This window comes from Passer montanus, unplaced genomic scaffold, assembly GCF_014805655.1.
Source record: "Passer montanus isolate IOZ18808 unplaced genomic scaffold, ASM1480565v1 scaffold38, whole genome shotgun sequence".
Lineage (NCBI taxonomy): Eukaryota > Metazoa > Chordata > Aves > Passeriformes > Passeridae > Passer > Passer montanus.
Window position 1 is genome coordinate 3767461 of NW_024368596.1, and position 19682 is coordinate 3787142.

The window sequence follows — 19682 nt, forward strand, 5'->3', positions numbered from 1 at the left end:
TTTCCTTCTTGGTGTAAATAGGAAGCAATAGTGTAGCATGTAGGAGGTCTTTAATCTTCAAGATTTATTACATTTTGTAGGATTATAATTTTTTAAAGCTTTTTGTTTCATCTTGAGCACTGACAGAGGCAAGCAGGTAACTGAAGGGACACACAGAGCATTTTAATGGGGCTTTTTCCTGAATTCATCTGAAGCCAAGCCCCCTCTGACCACAGCCCCACCCTCTCATCTGCATTTCGTAAGGGTATTACCGCTGTAATTAATAGGACTTGTATAACAGTACCTAATTAAACTCTGATCATATAGTGTAAATTTAACTTGATTATCATTAGCCTCAGTGAACTCTGCAGGAGATTAATCCCTGTGATTCACTCAGCAGAGAGAGCAACAGCAGCAGCTCTGCGGAGGACCAAAATATTGGTGAACAGCAATGCTCTGTGCCCCCAAACCCTGCAAGGTAGGTCTGGGTACCAACAGCAGCACTGGTGCCAGGGAGGGGGTGGGACAGGAGTCTCCCCATTTCCAAATTGCTTAAAAGCCACTGGAATGCCAGCAGGCTTCTACAGTGCCATTCTTAAAATCACTGAATAAGGAGTCTGTGAGAGGATTATGGCTTACATAAGAGTTTTATGTCTGTCCTAAAGCTACAGCCCCTATGTGTTTGTCCACTGTGTCTGCCAGTGATTCATAGACACCAGAATGTCCTGAATGACAACAAGCCACGTTTTGTTTAGGATTATTACAGATACAGGACCTGGCCCCAGTCTTATGAAAGCTGATGAGGTTTAATCTGTGGGAAGCGAGCAGAGGCAATAATGTTGTATTTCTTTATATTAATTCTTGCATGTTAAAATGCTGTATACTTTGCTTGTGCACATTGTGCTGGAGAATTCTTTGCTTTAAAAAACAAATAAGCCTTTGGTAAAATAATGGGGTTTTTCTGTTTGTAGTCCTGAAGTACGGGGCACGGGGTTTGTCCTGTCTTTGGCTGAACACATCTGTTTGTTTGCTGCTAATAATAGTTTAATCAATGGGGCTGATTCCTGCATATTCTCTGTCTGACAGTAGCCCAGAAGACCCAGATGACAGCAAAAAAAAGGTATTCTGTGTATGCCACTATTTCATTCTTTTGTTGTTGTTGTGATGTTGTTGCTTAATTAAAAGCAAAGAGAAAGTTTTACTCCTGTTTGCATGAATGGTCACATCAAACAGTACAGGAAAATCTAGGCCAAGCTGCTTTCAGTGGGCTAAGGAACATTATACCACTGCACCGCTTCCTTTCACAGTCTTAACAAACACCAGGCACCTTTTGAACTTTCTTTGAAGCCGTTAGTTTTGCTTTCCACGAGCAGCCCGTAGCCCACCTTGCCCCGGTGCTGTCGGGGGCCCAGCTGTTGTCAGGAGCGGTGTCCGGGTGGGATGGGAAGGACAGGGATGTGCGCGGGGTGCATCCTCGCTGCCTGCAGAAATGGGGCTGGTTATGTAACGCCCTCGCTGGGTAACGAGGTGAAACTCTGTCAACTCTTCTGCAGGAGCTTGCAGAGGGTTTGGGGCTGCTGGCTGGCTCGAGGGTAAGTCAGGGACGTGTTCCTCAGGGGGCTGTGTGCTGGGGGGCACACGCAGGGGTCGGTGTGTGCAGAGCTGGACAGGGGCTGCAGCTTTAGTGACCGAGGTGTCGGTGCAGGCAATGGTACCTCGAGCAAACACAGCCTCTCAGCACCTCACCTGAAACAGATCATTTTAGTGTATTGCTACTTTGTGAAACAGCTCTGTAATTTGTCTGTGCTGTTTGTCTGTTTTTGTCTGACGTGTCTCAAACACAATTAAAAATAAGCTGCGCTAAAGCCACAATGGCTTTCCTTTAATAGTGGTAATAATATTTTGTGAGAGAAGGCTGTGCTCAGGCAATGAAATGCTTTATATCAAATGATCCAGGCTGCTGTTACTGTTCAGAATGTAACTTGCTGGGGCTTTGCTGTTGTTCTTTGCACTTGCTATTGTTTCTTGCACTTGCAGACTTGTACCTGTTTGCAGCACAGTTGCTGTGTTTGCTTGTCCGAGTGCAAATGTTCATGTTAACTGGTGAGTGCATGCTGGATAATTGTGTCCATGACTGCTGCATGTCCGTGTCTGTTTTAAGACTGGGGCTGTAGGTCTGGATGTGCCTGCCACTGTCATGGAAGAGTTACTCATAAGTGTAGTACTCTCGTGGAGCTACTATCAAATGTGCGTCTCAGAGCAGAAAACAATCTTGGTTTGCAGCAAGATGAACAAAAGGAGTGCCTGAGCTTTTCAGGGTTATATTGTGGAAGCTGTGTTTGCACTGTAAGTACTATATGTGCTTCAAGTACCTGAGAGCTACTGGGGGACTGGATCCCTTACAGAGACAGAAGGGCTGTGAGGAGGGGCTGTGCATCCACAGCACAGGCAGCTGTGAGCTCAAAAGATTCCAACCGCGAGAAACGGAGCCCAAATGAACCTAAATAAGCAAGGGATCTGAATTATTCACAAACAGAAAGGCTTGTTCCTGAACAGTCAGGTGTCTGAATCCAGAGCAGCCTCAGGCCATGGGACTGGCATTGTGAGGGTGAGCGTTGTCCTAAAATGAACTGTGCAACAGAAGAATCGGTTGGTATGAGATACAGGCTCGTATTCCCCTGGGAATGAGACTCTCTTGTACTCAATTTTTAGACTCTTTTTGTTACTGTCTAAAAGGCACTTGATGTCACAATTCCTGTCAGTTTGGCTTTTGCATTTGTTCCTTGTGATATTCAGCTGGAATAGCAGCCTGCCAGGGCCCACATCCTATATCCTACTTCATCTTTGTTCTCTTTCTCTTGCTGTGTTGAGTGCAGTGGTCCCACAGATCTGTCTGGTCCCTGACTGCTTGTGTGGCCTTTGTGTGAGGAGATGAGTGTAAACACAGGGGCTTAACCTGAGGGCAGTCTCTCACTCCAGAGTCAAGGACTGGTTGCCACGCTGAACCTCTGGGGTCATGCATAATCAGATGTGTGGTGGCCACTTCTCTTGCATCTCCCCATTTCTACAGCTTTTGGTGTGTTGCTAAAGCTTTGCAGGGAGCAGCTCCCCAGTGTTTTGTACCCCCACCCAGGCACCTGGGAGGGGTGCAGCGGGGGCAGCCGGGGCTGTCAGCACAGTCCAGGTCTCAGACCCAGGAGGGGAAATGAGCTGATGAAATCTCATCTTGGTGGCAGGTGTGGCATATAACCATCTTTGCACCAGGGGAGGTGGCTTCTCTGTGCTGCAGAAACACCCTGTCAGTGGAAGATCAGTGGCTCCCCCAGCATGGCAAAGACAGCAGTGAGGTTGGGACACCCAGTGCTGTGAGCTCCCAAGGATTATGTGCATCAGTGAAGACAGGCAGATTGCCATAAGTGCCACAGGTAGAGAAATATCACATAGCTGCATAGTTTTTCTTACATGATCACTGAGGTGGCTTTGCTTTTTGCTGGTGGCTTTGTAGGTTTTGCAGCCCCATAGCTGAGCCTGCAGGGTCCCAGTTGCTGCCTGCAGATGGTAAGCCTTGCCCTACATATCAAGCAGAATTCTCTGTGCACACGCCTGTGTTTAATTACCATTATAAAATGGTAATAAAAAAATCTAAAATGTCATTACAAGGTGGAATGGGGTTGGGATTTGCAGTCTAACTGCAAGCCTCCTGCTGGCAAAGCTGCTCCAAGTTTGTCTGAACTCCACCACTGGACAGTTGTTGACCTCTGTGAGCTGGAGCTGCTCTCTAAGCTGGCTGATGTGGCTCGTTGTGTTTGTCATTGTCTTGCCAGGATATGTGTCAGCACCTCTCCTAAGTCTTTCCTGTGGTGGAAATTCTGCCTGGCTAGAACTCCTAGCAGCCAGATGGCTCAGCAGGAGCAGTGCTAGGCATGCTTTGCCCAAGGAGTAACTTCCCTCTTGAAGGAGAGTTATTTTGATATAGACAAGGGCCATTAGGGCTGCACTGATCCCTGATGCTGGTACCTGTTCTGAGGGTGGTGCTGATCCCACCTTACAAAGCCTTTCAATGCACTTTGCAGTAAAATGACTCTCTGGTGTTTATAAACCTTTCAGGGTATTAAAATAGTCTTAAACACTGTTGTGTTTCTTGCTTTAGCTTTGAGCTGGCCCAGAGCTGGGCTTGACTGGCAACTCAGTCACTGCTTGCAGTGTTAGTTCCTTGGGATGGGGTGATGGATCCCTGCCCTCTCCCAGACCTGGTCCCTGCTGCCTTTGGTGCAGGCTGAGCCCTGAGAGTTCAGCTCCAAGCTGCAGCCAGTGACAGTGTCCACATGCAAACCTCAGCAGCAGGATCAGAGCCACGTTTCTCAAACTGACAATGAAAATAAAAGCTTTTATTCTGTGGGGAGGAGAGGACAAGAATTATTTCAAACATTATAATAAACCCCCAAAGTAAATATCTAAATGTTCTTCCACTTCAGTGTAGCTCTTGGAAAATTTCCCAGGATGTCTTTAAAGAGCTCATTGTAAAATAGTGGGATGTTCTTTTCCCACAGGTGTACGTTAAACCAAAAACATTTCACTTGGAGTTATTACAGAATTACCTGGTCTTGGGATTACTGTGAGGAGCTTTTGGAAATCATTCACCTGGGTTGTGTTATGAGGGAGGTGCTGCCATTGTGCAGGTTCATGGTTTGTGTAGCAGGGGAGGCAGAGGTTCAGAACATGACCTGGCTTTAAATGGAAAATTGTAGGGGTTCTTTTTCAGCACCGAAATTGGTTCTGTTCTTTAACTTGTTACTACAAATAGTAGTATTTTGCAACAACCTCATGGACTATGCCAGGTTTGCAACAACCTCATGGACTATGCCAGTTTGTTGGTTTTTTTTTCTAGCTGAAGTATTTTATTGCAGGAATCAACAGAGAATTACTTCCAAACTTGTTTTAACATTGTAGCACAAACAATTGCACAGAGGAAGCAGAAGTTTTCCTCTTCCTTTGCATCCTTCTCTGTCTACCTGGAAGAGCAGTGTGGTCCTTACCTGCTGCCACAGAGCACCCTGGGGAAGGTGCTGAGCCCTGTCAGGGAAAAGGAGATGCTGATTCCTTGGGGGGCTGAGCTCAAGGCACACCAATGAATTGCATTGTTTTCATTGACTCAGGTAACCTTTTATTAGATTACCATTCCCTTCACAGACTCAGGGACCAGAGTAATAAAGGTAATGAAGGATGAGTAATAAAGGCAAGCACAGATGCTTATCTATCCTAGCCTCTCTGACATGCCAACCCATTGATCCTGTTTGCTGTTTGGACCTCATCTTCAGTAAAATTCAATTTTGCATCTCTGTAGGTTGTGAATTGGGAGCTCCCCTGCTCAAAGCCCTTCTTCAGCTGTATGGAAAATACTGTGCCTGGCTGTATGGTTATTAATAAGCTGATTTTGCTAGTGAATGGAGCACCATGTCTGAGCTCTTGTGGCAGGCAGGCTAATGATACTGGACAGCAAGCAACTGTCACTTTTGCTAAATCTGTCATATTGTGAGTAATCTGCTTACAGCATGCAGTGAAGGTGGGCAGAAAGACAGGCTAATCCACCTTAGGGCTCTACCCAAAGTGAAATTTGGAGTCTGCTTTGCTCAAGAACACAGTTATCCCTTGGAAACTGTTGTCTCAGAAGCACTGAGAAAGCTTAAAACCTAAACAGGCATCAATTTAGCTGAATAAACTCCATCTGTGTGTTTGCTCCAGGTCTTCTAGACTCTCATTCCTGAGCAATAATAAAATAGGACTTCTGAGAAACAGAAGAATAAATAGAATTTATCAGAAAGCCTGTCCTTGCATATTGTTTAAAAATACAGCACAGATTTGGAAGCAGATCTGAGGATTTTCTTATATAGAAAAGGGGAATGAGACTTGGCCAACAGTACTGGACTCAGCAAAGTTTTCATGGGTGGGAGCTGTGGAAGTGGCACACAAGGAGGCCCTGGGTTCTCTCTTTGTGTTTCCAGTGCAGCCAGATGCCAATTCCTACCCTAGAGACCCCAGTGGGACCTCATTGCACAGTGTGAGCACAGTCCATGGGCTCTGTGATGGCTCTCTGTGGGTTTGGAGAGGCAGCAAGGAGGTGCAGGCACCCACCCCTGCTAACACCTTCCTGCACCACCTCCTGCTGCTGTTCAGCCCCAGGCTGTTCTTCCCTGGTGCTGCATTAGACATGACTGTCTCCTCATGCCTCTGTGTAGGAAAGCAGTGTATTTCTCCTAGGTTTCCCTCTCTTTTTACAAGGGAAACTTCACCTGTGCACAACATGTTTTTCAGAAACAATCCCTCATTTTGGCCTCATTTGGCCAAAGTGCGTAGCAGTTCCTTGAATTTGAGTAGATAAATAATCATGTTGATGGAGGTGCTGCTTAATATTAAACTAAGTCTGTTGCTGAATCAGGTCCTTGATCCTTGGCAACCTTTGTGCTACAAAAGTATTTATGCGTGTAAACATTAAATTGTAGATGCAGTTTCTTCAGATAACACTGCAGCATATGGGGCACAGGGCTGAATTTTATGGGGCAATAAAGCTCAATGCTAAACATTGGGAATTGTTTCCTCTTCACAGGCATTTATATCCTCTTTTAACAACTGTTCCTCCATGGCATTTAGTAGTTCTTATGAATATCTTTGTTCCCCTAAAATTCTCCTGTCACCTGTGCAGTGCTCCATTGGAAGAAGGTGTTTGCTGGTATTATGGTCTTCCCTGTGGTTGCATGAGAAGATCCATATGAGATTGGAATACTGTATTAAAATGGGATGGTAGATCATGCATAGGTTTGGAAGGCTGTCAATTACAATATGTGTTTTGCAATGATGAGGCTGTACAAAATATGCTTGCAGTGAGCTTCAGGAGATCCCCAACTTTATGACTCCCCACAAGGGGATCCACAGTAGTCAGAGGTAGAGAGATGCCTACATGACTTACAGTTTAAGAAATTACAGCTTAGGAAAACAAGGCAGGAAAGTAGGTTTAAATGCTAACAGAAAAAAGAGGTGGGAGATAAATGCTTATTAAAATCATTCAGTGGCAGGGGCCTAGGTTCAGTGTACAGTCCCTGGCTGTCAGCCCACCAATGCTAACAATAATCACAAGCCTCCAGGGTACAGAGCTGAGGTCCCTCCATTTCCCGCAGGTCCCAGGGAGTGTGTGAGACACATTGATGGCTGTCACAGGCAATAGGTTGTGCCACCAAGGAAAACAATTGTCTTGGGGTGACTGTCTGGTACTGTACCCCCTATCATCTGTTTTATGCCCAGACATGGCTGCTGTAACTTTAAGCTAGGCCCGGGTGAAGGGGGAGCCCCTTCTTTTGGTGTGATTTCACACAGCTCCCTGTATTGGCTCTGCAGGGAGGGAGTCTGTGCCTGGCTCATAGCTGGCCTCTCCTTTGTTAGCTGAGGCAAGGGGTTTCCTGGGACTGCAGACAGCTTCTCCAGTAGGTTCTGTGGCTTCTTCTGGAACTGTTCAGCTTAGCTCTAAAACACCAGACCTTCACCAGGATCCTGGCAGGGGCTGCAGGGGCGCTTTCTCCCGGACCTTGGGAGAAGCCGAGCAGGACTCTGATGTCCATCAGAGAAGGTTTTAATATCTAACATTATTCATTAATTTTCCCATGCCTGTGTACACTCTGTGTGTTAAATAATTTTTTTTTTTCATTTTCCTCCAAGAAATTCCTTTGTTTAGTGGGGGAACGGGGTGCCAAAGCCTGCCTTTTTTAGAGGAGACGTTCATTTCTGGCCGCTTCCTCCTAACTTGTCTCAAACCGAGACAAATTCATGAGTAGCTGGTTTGAGACTAAAGAAGGCAGTTCCATCTTCTGCTCCCTGCAATCTCTGCTGCATTGGCACAGTAGGGGCAAAGTAGTTGAAAGCTGATCTTTACAAAATGTTTCTCCAAGCATTGTCTTTCAACCATCCAAGCCTGATTTTCCACACAGAGAAGGTTGGGAGCAGCACAAGTGCCTTTTCAAGGGTGAGTTTTGCTTGAGCTGGTCATGAAACTGCACCCTGAGGGCTGCTGAATCAGGTTGCTTGTAAAAGTCAAGAGCATTTTGATATACAAGATATTTATGCTCCTCTTGAAGTGTTATAATGAGGATAGAGTGATAGCATCAGGGAAACGGGGTCACAGAGCGGAGCCCTGGGAAAGCGCATGCCTGGCTCCTCTGGTGCTTACCTGGGGGTGTGTTTTGGTTACCAGCTGCTAAACATAGCAAAGCTGGAGCTGCAGAATCATTCTACTGAATGTCAAAAAGTTTGTTGTGCCTTACTGAAGAGCACATCACTGTAGCCTTAATAAGATGTAATACAGAAGCTGTTGAAAAACACAGCTCTGTTACCACCACAGTACTTTTATTTAATTTTACATTCAGGAGGAAGTATTTGTTGAAATTAAGCTTTAGTTCCCAGAAATGAAAATGTTTCTAGCTGGAATGGTATCTATGAGTGCATGTAACTTTTTTTGAGGGTAGAAAAATGTTTTCTGGCAGGATTATACATTTGGTGTGTGTGTTTTCTGCAGTCTTCACCACCAGAGAATTGGGGTAGGGGTTTCAGATGGTTTTAACAATTACTTAGGAGGTGATGGAAAGTCTAAGGTTTTAAACACTCTTTAGATGATACTTTGGTATGAGGCCTATGAGGATGAGAATGCTGCACTGCCACTGGAAAGATCCATGAGACATTTATGCCTGAAAAAACACTCCCCAAATTAGCCTACCTATCAGACAGGGGCTCCACCTTGAAGGCATTGTTGGGGAACCCATGAAAAGTGCCGAAGAATAGTGATATCTTGGAAACTGGATCCTTTTCAGGCATTTCAGTTTGGATGTCCTGAGCCACTTGTCAGAAGTTTAATAGTATTTATCTCAAGTTCATCTGGTCATGGGTGTTGGGGTTTTTTGAGGAATTTAGTTTTAAATAACATTTCCCCTGTCTAGATCTTTATCATTGTTAGAAGGTATCTCACTCTGCATAAGTGTTATTGCTGGCTCTCACAGGCATGGCTGTTTTACACAAGTCAGGATTTTTTTCTGGAGGTGGAAAGATAGGCGTTGCTCCCCCTGGCACGTTGTGGGGATGCTTCTGCAGCCTGGCTTCATCCTGCTCACTTACCTGTGAGTTCTCATTGGGCTCTATCAGAGGGTATTTCTGCAGTTCTGACATCCTCCATGTCAGGCTAAAGCTGTTAATTTTATACTGTTAATTTTATTTGGGCTGGTTTTGGGGAGGAGATCTGGGGTGGGTTTGATCTTTTTGAGCTGGACTCTGGGGTTAAGGCTTCTTCCTAAAGGTGCTAACCAAGAAAACTCAGCCATGTGAGAAATAACACAGGTACCATTTGCAGTCTTCTTCCTGGTGAGGGATAAGTACTGGAACACAAAACCTGTGATTGAATTTTTCAGTTGTGCAGCAGCACTTTGTTGAACAGGGATGAACCTAAGCATGAGTTTAGTTTCACTACAGCACTTGCTGAATAAGGGTCTAAGTTAATAAAATTAAGAGCTGGTGTCAGAACTGCCATCAGCTATGTAGGAAATTCAAGGCTATATTTCTCAAACACACAAGCCCATTACACTGCAATGCCAAGAGGAAAAATTCAGTTTGCATTCCCCAAAGCTGAAATTTGGTGGTTGTGATGGATCTGCTTTGCAGTAACAATGCACTGGGTGGCAGTGCTGTTGGAACAGAAGCTACCATTGGTGTTTGGAAAGAGCTCTTGTATGGAAGGAAAAAATAGTCTGTTAAGATATTATTCTGTGAAATAGCTTCAGACAAAGCACTGAGCACACAGCAGCGTGTAGGAGAAGAAAAATGTGCATTAAATCTTCTTTATCTGTTGCATGAGTAATCAAAACTTATGTAAATATGCCTTCTTATAAACTTATAGAGGAAGCAATGGTAATGCCTCTGTCTTTCTGATGTAGGTATGGAGTGTAGATAAGTAGCATCACATGTCCATTATCCCTGTGGATCACGGAAGAAAAGAAATCAACTAAGAGCAATTCCCCATGACCATTCCTTGGAAAGTTTAACAGAGTCCCAGACCCTCTAATCCAGGATGGAAATGCTATCAAGTCTGTCTTTGAAAGACAGGTATGAGAGTGTGAATAACCTGTCAGTTTAAGATGATCTTCCTTTTTTTTTTTTTTTTTTACTGGTACATTCTGCATGTGCTTCAGTAGGGAGATGATGTGAAGGCTAAGAGGCTTTGCTAGTGTAGTTGCAATTTTCTGGAAATGTATGTGAACTGGCCAGTGAGAAAAGGATTTCAGATCATGTTGATTCAAATTCAGAAAAGTGCTGTGACAACCTGCCAGCATGAGTCATGACTTTTGGGAGTGTTTGTACTTCATAAGCTGTTCCCCAGTAGAAGACACTTCTCTTTTGGACAACTTTCAGCCTTGTGCAATCAGTCCATCTGTTTTAAAGATAACTATATGTATATTAATAATGAGAGGGATCCTAACAGATTGACATTTCATGGGATTTTAGGGATGAACCTCTGTCTGCTAAAGTCAGAGGCAGCTTTGCCATTAACAAGTGTGTTTGGTCACTGCCTAGTCTAACAGTGCAGTTGCCTTTATAGACTAGAGTTACCCAAAGACATTCTGTAAATGTCATACAGCATTTGATTGGGGGGTTCCTTCTGCATTATTTTGTGAGTTATGAGGGTTTGGAAACTAGATTTAGAAATCTATCCATATGTGGGATACTTTAGAAATTCACCTAAAGATAAATGAGTAACAGACCTGATATTCCTAGGTTTCCTGTGCCTGGATTTTGAGAGCTGCAGTCTGTTAAAGGGCTGGCATCTCCAAAGAAAAGAGGACTTTTTGCTGTGATGTACATTGAGCTTTGGAGATGGTTCTGTATTTGGACCATCCTTTCAACCACTGGCATACCCCTGTGCTGTAACCTATAAATCACCCAGGGAAAAGCATGAGCTCTTTGATGTTGTACCAAAATCCTCTCATGCCATAGAGCTCTGCTGCCACAGAGCCTGGCATCAGACCTGTGGGTTTTATCCCAGCTCTTTCCTTCCTGGTGTGTGTGTCTGATGTTTGAACTCTGTGTAAGTTGACTCAGAGGATTCTGGAGTTTCAGCTCTGGAGTCCAGGAGAGTAGAAAGGATGCTCTTGGCTCCAGTGCTCTAACTGGCTTGTCCTTTGTCTGGGATAGTGCAAATTATTTTTTCCAAGCAAATATTTACTGAGTAAACAGCGGGGGAGAGTTCGTATACAACTTGTTGCCATTACGTCAATAAAGATTTATTCTGTTGTGTGTTTTAGAAGTTTAATTAACATGAGCTTTGCAATATGTGCTGGAAAGTAAATAACAGGCACATTTACTTGGCAGAAGAGTAATGCTTCTTTAGAGAAAGTTATGAAAGCTTTTCCTAGTGCATGCAGCTCTGTTCACTGGTACCATGCACCCATTCCTCAGTGCACACACTTTTTACATCCCCTGTGTGTCAGGCTTAGGGGAAACTAAAGTGCTGTACAGATCTCACAGTGAGCCTTTGCACAGGGAATGAGTTTTATGCCACTATCTGAACATCATGCAAACAAGCAGTGAGACCTGAGACTGAAGAAGATGATCAGTTGCATCAGTTTGGCTGTTGTGCAGATCTGTTCATGGAAAACATATCAGATGTTTCTCATAGGCTGATGCTACTTTGCAGATTTTATCATGTTAGTGATCAAAAATATCCAGCATAAGCAGAATCCCCACAAATTAGTTATTTTCATATGGAAGGACTTCTTGGCTGAGAACTTGGCTGTCCACTGAATTATAAATCTCAGCCAGCAACATTTTACAGTAGAGTCCTGATATAACCTTTAGCAGAGAACCACAGAAGGCAAGCATGTGAGAAGGTTACTGTGCTTTTGATGCTGTCTGCCCTATAATTGCCCCCAAAACCAATGTGTCCCATCCTATAAGTGATACATCATTCTCTGATGTCTCATCCATTGTCTGGTTCTGGGGCCTTGCAGATTATTTACATGTGAAGTTTCCATTGGGGATTCCAAGGTACAGGCTGATGAGTGTTGAAAAGTCACTGCCAGCACTGGGAGCTCCAGTTAGAGGTAAAAAAATCCCACCTCACTGTAGCTGTCAGCCCTGTGAATGCTCTTGAACTTTTATCTATCTGACCAAGGAACTTTCATCAGATTCCCTGGAATTGCCTGCATGCTCAGGACCAGTTATAAGTGTACATGTCTTCAGGACTTGGGCTCAGCTGGAAAGGAGAAAAGTCCTGTCCTGGGAGAGTTCTCTCCAACATGATCATATCCTGGGCTCACAGACAAGGTCTCTTCTTACTAGACTGCATCCCCCAGTCTGCTGGAAATGTTCTCATGCTTCTGGTCCTTTTGATGTAGCATCTCACATCTGGGATAATGACGTCTTTGAGCATTTTTCATCATTTCATAAGCAGCTAAAATGTGCATAGGCACTAACTTCACTATTAACATAACATTTACAACAGGCTTGACAAGGAGCAGATTTCTTGTTCATGGTCAGCCCTGTTTGGCTGAACTGAGCACAACAGACAAACATCTCTTGCTTTTTTCATTACTTCTGTTAGTGTGTAACTGACCTTTCTTCCTGCTTCATTCCTATTCCTCTTCCTGTTTTGTTCTTCAAATATCATTTAAGTGATGTTCGATGCAACTTAAATTCTACAGAAGCACTACTGATTGCTCTTCTGTTCAGATTTGTTCACCCTGTTATTCTAAGGGATCAGATAGATAAAAAGGTTTCTAACACCCTGAGGCAATGACTGTTTTTCCAGGTTAACATGGTAGAAGAGTAGAGTAGAAGTATTTTTTCCAAGGTTGTCCAAGAATAGGCACAGTGTTTGTTAATGTCTCTCATCTCCCCATACATCTCTATTGCTCTGCCCTGTGACTGGGCTGTTACTGGTTGGTTTGTTGGTAGCCATCCCCTGCACTTTGACAGAGAAATTGCAGTGGGTGATAGTTTTTTCTCTGGACCTCTTTAAAACTCTCCTTTCATCTGCCTCCTGATTTTGCTCTGCCTATTGAAATTTCATGTATTCTGGGAGGCTGGCAGTCCAGATGTTTTCATGACAATAGTGTCTTTATCATCAGGATTTCATAATTAAGCAATTATTCTTTTTGCAATACAGTCATTCTGAGATTTTTGTGTAATAAGCAGTTAGATACTATAATTTTCTAGAAATGCCTTTTTTGTGTAAGTATGGGTTAGAATAGATTTTAATTTTACAATTTCAGAGATCTAAATTAGACATTGTAGTAAAGAAAAATTACTTCTTATGTCTATTAGAACATTTACGTTTGTGTTGTGCTCATGCCAGCCAGAGTAAAATAGTTCCATGTTTTCAATCTTAGTTTAAGTTAAAACTGCTGGGAGAAGAGATGGTGGGAAAATGGATTGTGATGATGCAAGGAAATGTAGCTAGAATTTTTAAGATACTGCCCTGTCCCCTCTGGCTCTGCAATGGGAAGTCCAAGTGTCAATAGAAATAAAATCATAGTCATTTTGAGCCAGCTGGAAGGTGGAATAACTTCAAGACACTTTGGTCTGATTACTTCAACCCCTTCTTTTTGCATGCAGCTGGAATATTCAACCAAAAGTAATTTCATTTCTACCTCTTCCTATTTTGTATGTGTGTGTTTCATCTGAGAGATGCAGTGGAAGCAATTGCCTGCAGAAATGGGCATATTTTGGTAAAGAATCATTTTCCTAAAGAGCTCCCTTTGTAATGTCTCTCACTCTGTATTACCACTCTTATTTCTTTTCCCTGATGTGCAGTAAAATATTAATCCTGTCAAATGTTAAGTCTAAGTTTAGCCTTAGTTTATGTTTTGCTTCTTAATGGCAAGTGTTAAACACTGATTTCTAAGGATGTTCACAGTGGCAGGTAGAGTTGCAAAGAGCACTGGATGAGTATGATTTCAGTTTTTTCTTTGTAGTAGAAAACTGCATGAAAACTTTATTCCTAGTCTGTCTCCATTTGTGTTTTGATGGGAAAACTCCCGATGGCTTTAGGCAAACAGAATGCTTTGAAGATGTAGATGTTTTGCTGAACTTAAGCAACTGTTAAGCTTTACTCTTAAGCTTAACTCTTAAGCTTAAGCATTTCTTAAGCAGGGACTGTCTGAGGATGACCAGTGCCACAGGTTTCTTCTCTGCAGGCTGGCAACCCTCTGTCCAGGTGCATTTCAACCAGTGATGCCACTAAATAGAAGATAAACTGTGTATAAAAGTTGCAGGAGAAAGTCCCTCATGGCCCATGAGTTGTCCTGGAGAAAAGGGATGCTGCACATCCTTGAGAATATATCTTTTCCTGTCATATTTATCATCCCCCAAAATCCTTTACTTACCTCATCAGGGGTAAAAAAGTAGTGAGCATGGGGTCAGCTTTGCTGATGGAAGGAATGTCTGTGATGGGGGAGAAATCTGGGAAGGGGAAGACAGATGCCATCCCAGAGGTGGTGGGTTTTGATTGCTGCTGTTGTTGTCCTGTTGAGGGGAGAACAGGTAGAGAGAGCAGTTTTGGCTATTCACAGGGGTCCTTAAGTCTTTTCTGCATTTAAAAACTAAGCTGTGTGCTGTCTGTGCTCTCATCAGTCAAACTGAGGGAGCTGGAATGAAAACAGCTAGAGCAGCCTTGCAGAGGAAAAACAGGGGTCCTTCATGAAGGGTTCCCTTGCACAGTTTCTTTGCTGTGACTGTGAAGCTGATGGTGGCACTAGTGCTGTAGACAAAATTTAGGGTTGCTCCATGTGTCAGCATGATGGACTCCGAGGTCCAAACTGCTGCACGGAACACGTGTGCTCAGGTGGTGGCTGTGAATCACTTGAGGTTAGAAACACTCACTCTGTGCCTTCCTGTCTAAACTAAACAGATCTTTGTGGTCAGCCTGAAGTAAATGATGACCACGTCTCGTCTCACTCTTTCCAACCAGACCCACTGTTTGCTCTAAGAAGTTAAGTAAGAGGTGACGTCGCGGTCTGAGCCAGGGATGGCTTTCATGTTACGTGGTGCTCAGAAAGTAGGTTACTGGGTCAGGAACAGCAAGTTCTGACTGTTTGCCAGCTCGGCCCTTTTTTTTTTCCTGTGGTGTTTATACTGCTGTGACCTGCCACGCTGAAATGAGTCTAAAATGAGCAGGAGCAGTGCTCCAGACCAGGGAGATGGGCTTGATTGAACCTGTACTTCTGTACCTGCATCCGATTGTCAGTCTGCAGGATGCTTGCTGTATGGGGGCTCACTTTGGAAGAGAAAAGTAAAGCTAATTGGAATCCAGTGGCTAGGAAAAAAGACAGTCATTTTTAAATGATTAGCTTGAAGCCAAAAAGCTTTCAAAACTCATTGAAGAGTGAAGAGATGTGGGCTCATACATTCAGTACTAGGAGAATTTGCTCACAGATCTAGGATTGTGTTAGAGAAGAACACTTGGGACATCTGAAAAATTTGAATCTGGTTCACAAAAGTGAATCTTGGGATAACTGAGTTTTGATTCCAGTTGTGATCAGTTTGAAATACCTCTGGCTGTTTGTGCTGCTTTGTCCAAATCTGGTTACTCCCTCCCCACCTCCATCCCCACTCTGTGTTCTGTCCTTTTAAGCCTCCACAAAGCCAGAGCTCAAGACCTGCTGCAGGGCATGGGGACAGAGGGCAGCTGCTGCCAGGAGTCCCTGCAGGGGAGTGCCAGGCTGAGGGTGGGAAACCTGACAGAGAATTCAGCCTCCTTCCCAGGCAGAGCACAGGGCAGGGGAATCATGGTTGGACTTGGTGATCTCAGAGGTCTAAAGCCTGGAGCAGCATCCTGAGCACTGCTATGATTTTGTGTTTCTGTGTCTGCCAAGGGGAAGCTGACTGAGGCTGCACGTGGGTGTGTCCCTGTCCCAGGCATGGGACCCCACAGCCCCTCCTGTGCTGGGTGATGGCAGCCTGGAGCAGATCACTCATCCCACTGCTGCCATAGGCTCCAGCACTCCACGAGTGCAGAATGAAGGCACCAGCAGTGGTTCCTTCATTTGCAAGGCTGGCATGAGCCCTTTGTGGCCCTGGTCACATCCAGCTGCCATCAACACCAGCTGCACACAGCTGCACTGCCCCAGCCTTGCAGCTGGACATACAGTGTTATATCCAAAGGGAAATTCCTTTGGGCTGGAGGCATGTTTTCCTCTTGCTCAGTGCTTTTGTGCCCAGATTTCTAGAGCATTATACTGCAGCTCTCCTTCCCCTGGTCAAGTGCAAAGAGTGGGGTACACAAGAAATGGGTGGCCTGGCTTCAAATATTTGAATAATCTCACCAATTAAAATATTGCTCAAAGCAAAGCCTCAAGATGTGTTCAGTGGCTCATTACTAAAGCTGACTTAAGAGGAAACTATGTGGGCCATTCAGTCAAGTGATTCGTCAAGCTTTCAATGCTTCTGAAAACGCTTCTAGAAGAATTTAAAGTTAAGGGAAGAAAAAAAACAAAAACAATTCCAAGATTCGAAGAGAGATTGCACCTCGCAAAATCTCTGTCTTAAATCATAGAGAGCTTTCTGCTGCCAGACCAGATGTGGCAGGACAGAGAAAGAGAAGCATCGATTAATGCTCATTGCTGAGATAAAATGGCATCTAATCACTATGCATCAGCAGCACTCCCAGAAAATGGTCCATGCAGCCTGCAAAAGCCACCCTCAGCACTCTGGTTTGCACACATCTCTTTGTGTTCCTTGTCCATGACTTGAAAACATCTGCAACTGGAGGAAAACTGTTGCTCAAAGACAGGTGAGGTGGGTTAGCTAATAAACACACAAATCTCCATATTTTAAAGCAAGGATCAGCTCGTCTCCTTACTCTTTAATGAAACACACTCAGACTGCAGTATCTCATAGAAGACCTGTTATTTATGAGACTATCAACCTCTCAGAGCTGCAAAGGTTCCCCACTGGTGCCAGCTCAGCAGGGCCCTGGTTATCACTGCTGACTTACAGTTCCCTCTCTGCTGGCAATCAGTTCAGCCACGACCAGAGAATTATGTTCAGCCTCACCCCAAAGACCCCAGTCCTGCGAGGTGCCAAGTGTTTGGTGTGGGAAGCAGCATTACAAGAGGCAGGAAGGAGGTGAACATCTCACCCCCTGTGTGCCCCCTTTCTTAGAAGGCTGGATCAGATTCTGAGCTGATAAAAGCAGACATGGTTTTGTTGCCTTCAGTGGAGCTGTGTTGATGTGTGCTGGTGCAGAATTTGGCCAGGTGTCTGTTTAGAAGCTACAGGTTTAAGGAGAGGTGTGCATTTAAAACACAAATTGAGTCCTTGCTGGCCTTGTTTCTTAGGAGGTTGTGCTGACATTAAATTGTCCTGGAAGTTGACCTGTATGGAAATCCACATCTATCTCTGGTGTGCCATCCCCGGTGGGTTTGCAGGGACTGCAGAGCTCAATCCTGCCTTTCCCTGCCTGGTGGGGGTTAGCAGAGGAAGTGATGGTCTTGGTTAGAGAGAGCTGCCACATCACCTGTGCTCACTTCTGCTTGTGCCCTTGCACTGCTTTGGGCTGTGATCTGGTGCAGAGCCTGTAGCTGTGCCTGGCCTTGATTCCTCTCTCTGAAAAACAATGACAACAGCACTATCGGAATGCTTTTACCTATCCCTTTCTCTTTTTCTTTTTTTTTTTTGGGGGGGGGGGGTGTAAAGTGACACAAAAGACCAGAAATCTGTGTCTGCTCTTCGTTCCCTGCTGCACAAATAGCTTTCCATCCCAGCTTTGAGCTTTGTCACTTCAACAGCTGAAGCATTAGAGCAAAAATAAAGCCTGATATTGGGCTTCAGCTTTGGAACTCACAAACCATTATTACAGCAATGGAATGCCCTAGAAATCCTCTGCTTCCAGTCAAAGATCTGAGGGAACTAGATGATCTTTGAGGTTCTTTCCAACCCAAACTGTTCTATGGTACCATGACACTCTCCATGTACGATTCTGATCTGTGAATATATAGTTACACTTAATAAGATGTAACAGTGGGTCAGGAGACTGATAATAGGATACAGAGTCCTTTATCTCTGTTTCATGTGCTGAAATCCAGACCAGGCCATTAGCAATTACAAGGTCTTACCATCTGATATCTGTCCAGTGACCTGTGCAAAAGGAGCCTTAGCTCAGCAGTCAGTGCATAAACTCTTCAGGTTTTAGATTGCTAGAATTTTTTCTTTCTTTTCTTTTTTTCTTTTGAAGGGAGGAAAGTATCTTTTTCAGTTCCATCCCTGCCTTCTTTAGCACCATGACCAGCTGTTTGTAGGCAGGCAGGCAGCCAGGCAGACGTGGGGATCTGGTGTTTTCCCTCCCTAAAGATGGTTTTCCAAACCAAAGCTGAAGTATGTTAGACCAAGACCCTTGGGAGTGCAGCCAGCACTGGCTCTACTCATACTGAGTTTGTTTTGGGACTAAATACACGGTTGCTTTTTCTTGACATCTTAATGCAGCAGCTATTTAGACATATAAAAATAATAGCTCATAAAGTAAGATTAATGGGTTTCCTCTCTTTCTGTCTATATGAAAAATACACCAAATATTTATTTTCAAGAGTATTTGAAAAATGGAAAAGAAAGATGAAAACCTTTACTTATTGCTGCATTTTTATTCATACACAGACATGCTTGTATTCCATTAATTTATGGTGAGACTTTATATTACATATTTATATCTTTCCCATTTATTTATACCTGCTAAGATATTTTTTCCATCTGAAAACCAGCAAGTGTGAAAGATTCCATAGTTACCATTCATTGTAACAGGTGTTGTCGGAAAGGAAGTATTTTCTTTTTCTGTCCTCAAAACAAGGCCATGCTAATGTTCATACACAGGTGTTTGTGTTTGAGAGAGTTTTATAGCAGGAAAGACCATTGTTACAATGGCTGGCCAAGCACAGAATTCAAATTCTCTGTGAGCTGACCCCAGGTCTGTCACTTCCAGCTGGGGTTTGAGCAGTCCCCTGTAAGTGATGGGAGCTGGGGCTTCTCAGGGGCTGGGCAGCCCCATCGTGGTGCCCCTGTGTGAGCAGGTGAAACTGGCTGCTTCCTCTGCCACCTTCCTTCAAGGAGCACCAAGGAGGATCCATGTCTGCCCTTCCCTGCAGGACCCAGAGCCTGGCACTGACCTCCCCAGACCACAGCCAGCCTCTGCCATGGTCCCCCCCACCCATCACCTTCAGGCTCTTGTGAAACGTCACCAGTGTTGGAGGAAAATGGAAAGCAGAGGAGAGGACACAGCTGAACCCTAATTGGAATATTTTAGCAAAGACTGCCACTTCCAAGCTGCCCTTGAGCCATGTCTTTTTTGGTGGAGATCTGAGTCCTGGAAGATTCCCTCCAATGGGAAATATTGCAGTGATAGGACATTGCTCCTCTTTCCTCTGATCTGAAACGTGCACCTACTCCCAAATATAGGTCCCAAGGAACACTTGCCAAATGGATCCCAGAACTGCAGGGGTAGGAATCTCCCACTTCCCTTTTCTCAGTATCTCTGAGAGCTTTGACTTCTTTCCTCAGAGTTTACCCTTCTTGGACAGCCACTGACACATCCATCAGCACAGCCTTTATGTCGTGGGAAGGAGAGGCAGACTCAGAGCTGGGGTGCTGGCTGATGTGCATTGCTGCTGCTCTGCTGCTGGTGCTTCACA

General features: G+C 44.4%; 1 protein-coding gene across 2 annotated transcripts in view; it reads left to right on the forward strand.

The window, feature by feature from the left end:
- The first annotated feature begins 218 nt into the window (after positions 1-218).
- PASD1 (PAS domain containing repressor 1) overlaps positions 219-19682 on the forward strand; it is a 103668-nt gene continuing 84204 nt past the window's right edge. Inside the window, exon 1 of one of the 2 annotated variants that reach the window (XM_039717278.1) lies at positions 219-457. The gene's annotated coding sequence lies outside the window, so the exon portion shown is untranslated. Of the gene's footprint in view, positions 458-1531; positions 1572-19682 lie in introns of those variants that run through there. The other variant, XM_039717279.1, reaches the window with a different exon arrangement.